This window comes from Amblyraja radiata, chromosome 39 (genome assembly GCF_010909765.2).
Source record: "Amblyraja radiata isolate CabotCenter1 chromosome 39, sAmbRad1.1.pri, whole genome shotgun sequence".
NCBI classification, from domain to species: domain Eukaryota; kingdom Metazoa; phylum Chordata; class Chondrichthyes; order Rajiformes; family Rajidae; genus Amblyraja; species Amblyraja radiata.
In genome coordinates, this window is record NC_045994.1 from 4,535,095 (window position 1) to 4,538,906 (window position 3,812).

The 3,812-nt window shown below is 46.2% G+C and overlaps 1 non-coding gene across 1 annotated transcript; it reads left to right on the forward strand.

Moving 5' to 3' along the window:
* The first annotated feature begins 3,648 nt into the window (after positions 1 to 3,648).
* Positions 3,649 to 3,812, forward strand: LOC116967523. Its single transcript, XR_004410242.1, has one exon. It is a non-coding gene; the product is annotated as a U1 spliceosomal RNA (small nuclear RNA).

The following is a 3,812-nucleotide window of genomic DNA, read 5'->3' on the forward strand; positions in this document are numbered from 1 at the left end:
CTTCGGCCCAACTCGTTCATGCCGATCAAGTTGCCCCATCTAAGCAGGTCCCATGTTCTCTAAACTCCCCCTATCCATGTACCTATCCAAGTGTCTCTGAAATGCTGATGTAGTTCCTGCCTCAACTGACAATTGGCCACGTTAAGCCCATATCCTCTAAACCTTTCCTGTGCATATTGCATTAACAAGATCCCTTCAATGGTGTCAAATCTCCCATGGCATATTGCAGAAGAATGAGCAAATGCAAATTCACCTGAGATGGTCGAGGATGTAATCAGACGAGGGGTTCAAAGGCGTAGCAATCAGGTGGGTTTTATTATTGAGGGGGAATGTTGCTGTCGGAGTAGACGTTTAAAAGAGTGGAGCGATTGAAATGCGTGGTTGCAGATCCACTTCTGTGGCCAGGACATGAAGAGTCGCCTAGGTTGGGCGCCATCTTGGATATCGCCATCTTGGATATCGCCATCTTGGATATCGCCATCTTGGATGTGTGTGAGTAGAAGAGGTGAGAAAGGTTTAATGTGGACTAAACAAAGTGGGACCCGTTGGGTCCCAGCTTCACACTGGAGGGCTGGCCCCCAATGCAATATTCCACCTCTCCACCAATTCCAATATACACATACACACACACACATACGCTCACACACACACACACACACACAGACACACACACACACACACACACACACACACACACACACACACACACACTCACACACTCAAACACACACTCACACACTCAAACACACACTCACACTCACTCACACACGATATATTTATCAGTAAACCTTCTTGAATCGTCTTACACGGCCTCTCCACTGTGGGGCTTCCACAGTCAGCGGCACTTCCACAATCAGCGTGACCTCTGCACTCACCGGAAATTACGCAATCAGCGCAAACTGTCCACTAAGCGGAAGTCACGAAATGAGCGGGTCTTTTGGATTAAACACAGTCAGACCTAATAAAGCATTTATTCCTTCCAAACACAGTCGGACCTAATAAAGCATTTATTCCTTCCAAACACAGTCGGACCAAATAAAGCATTGCAGTTTCAAGGTAGACAAAAATGCTGGAGAAACTCAGCGGGTGAGGCAGCATTTATGGAACGAAGGAAATAGGCAACGTTTCGGGCCGAAACCCTTCTTCAGATTGATGTGAGGGTGGGGGGGGGGGGGGGGGGGGGGGGAGGAAGAAGGCCTTTCTACCATACCAGACTACCTACGATGAGTTTCTCCAGCATTTTTGTCTACCTTCGATTTTCCAGCATCTGCAGTTCCTTCTTAAACATTGCAGTTTCAAGTACTGGCAGGACAGCAGGCCAAACAGCTCATGGCATTGTCATTTCATTTTCATTTCCAATTAAGCACTGTACTTTCAAGCACAGGCAGGGCAGCAGGCCAAACAACTCATGGCATTGTCATTAAGGGTTAACAAATCATTTATTGAAAGTACATTGCAGACTCACAGTTCAGTTGATTCACAGATTAGAATGACAGTTGTGGCCTCTCCCTAGCGATCTTGCAGATTGACTGACTCACGTCCAGGCATCCGGGGTTTTATAGTCCTGCCCCCCCCTGAAGTGCGTCACCTTCATCGCGGTGATTGAGACGCGAGAGTACCAAACAGCTGAACTCAAGGTTTTTTAAACACTCATAACTTTTTTATTTTTAATCGATGGGAAAAATCCTTGGGGCTGGCTCAGCGGAGGAGGACTGTGAGTAAGATGGCCAAAAGACACAGTGATACAGGGTAGCGTTTTTCTAAAATCAATATACAGCACAGACAGGAAGTGGTCAAGATGAAACTTTTAATTATATAGATATCCTAATTGTAGCGGCCTCAGGTGCTGTCTGTGCGGAGTTTGCACGTTCTCCCTGTCCTTGTGACCGTGGGTTTTCTCCCGGTGCTTCAGTTTTCTCCCATACTCCTGAATAAATGTATGAGGAACAGTGGGCGCAGCACCTTGCCTCATCACTTGTTGCAAGACTCTAGTCTGAAAGACAACCCACCACCACCCTCTGTCTCTGAGCAAATTGTGCATCCAATTAGCAAGCTCACCTTGGCTCCAATGTGATGTAACCTTCCAGAGTAGCCTTACCTGCAGTACTTTGTCCAAGGCCTTGCTAAAGTCCCCATAGACCACATTTCATAGTGTGGCACAGTGGCGTAGTGGTAGAGTTGCTGCCTTACAGTGAAGGAAAGAACTGCAGATGCTGGTTTAAATTGAAGGTAGACACAGAATGCTGGAGTAACTCAGTGGGTCAGGCAACATCTCTGGAGAGAAGGAATGGGTGACATTTCGGGTCGAGACCCTTTTTCATCCATTCCTTCTCTCCAGAGATGCTGCCTGACCCGCTGCCTTAAGTGTTAGATACCTGGGTTCTCACTGTATGGGTTCTGTCACTACGGGTGCTATCTGCGTGGAGTTTGCGTGTTCTCCCTGTGACCATATGGGTTTTCTCTGGGTGCTCCGGTTTCCTCCCACATTCCAAAGATGTGCGGGTTTGTTGGTTAATCAGCTTCTGTAAATAGCCCTTAGTGTGTAGGATAATGTGTAGGATAGTGTGTAGGATAGTGTGTAGGATAATGTGTAGGATAGTGTGTAGGATAACGTGTAGGATAGTGTGTAGGATAATGTGTAGGATAGTGTGTAGGATAATGTGTAGGATAGTGTGTAGGATAATGTGTAGGATAGTGTGTAGGATAATGTGTGGGATAGTGTGTAGGATAATGTGTAGGATAACGTGTAGGATAGTGTGTAGGATAATGTGTAGGATAGTGTGTAGGATAATGTGTAGGATAATGTGTAGGATAGTGTGTAGGATGGTGTGTATGATAGTGTGTAGAATAGTGTGTAGGATATGTGTAGGATAATGTGTAGGTTAGTGTGTAGGATAATGTGTAGGATGGTGTGTAGGATGGTGTGTAGGATATGTGTAGGATAATGTGTAGGATAATGTGTAGGATAATGTGTAGGATAATGTGTAGGATGGTGTGTAGGATATGTGTTGGATATGTGTAGGATACTGTGTAGGATACTGTGTAGGATAATGTGTAGGATGGTGTGTATGATGGTCTCAGTGTGTCGGCTGGTGTGTCGGATGGTGTGTCGGCTCCTGTGTAGGATCATGTGTCGGATAATGTGTAGGCTCATGTGTAGGATGGTGTGTAGGATGGTGTGTAGGATAGGGCTCATGTACAGTGGTGATCATTGTTCGGCACGTTCTCAATGGGCCGAGGGACCTGTTTCCACGCTGTATCTCTAAACTAATCTGCCTTCATCAGTCCCCTTGGTCACCTCTTCAAAAATCTCAATCAGGTTGGTGATTGTCACAGAATCGCAGCCACGTTGGTGAATGAAAAGCTGTGTCTGTAGCAACCTGACACCCAGCGGCGAGGTCTAGTAATTACAGGTTGGCGCTCGGCAAGCGCTGCTTCCTTTTAAGGAAAATATGCAAATAAGAAGAGCGAAAAATAAGCATGAAAGTATGCAAATACATGAAGGACAAAATGAAATATATGGAAATCGCTCGTCGTCTAGACAGGCCGTAATAATAAAACAATAAAAAAGATAATACAATTGTACCTCGCCATGACATTAAGGTGTAGTGGAAGTGGTTGGGAGTGTGTGAGCGACGAGTTTCTAGCATACTTACCTGGCAGGGGAGACACCTTGATCAAAAAGGAGGTTCTCCCAGGACGAGGCTATCCCATTGCACTTCGGGTGTGCTGACGCCTGCGATGTCCCCAAATGCGGGATACTCGACTGCAAAATTTGTGGTAGTGGGGGACTGCGTTCGCGCTCTCCCCTG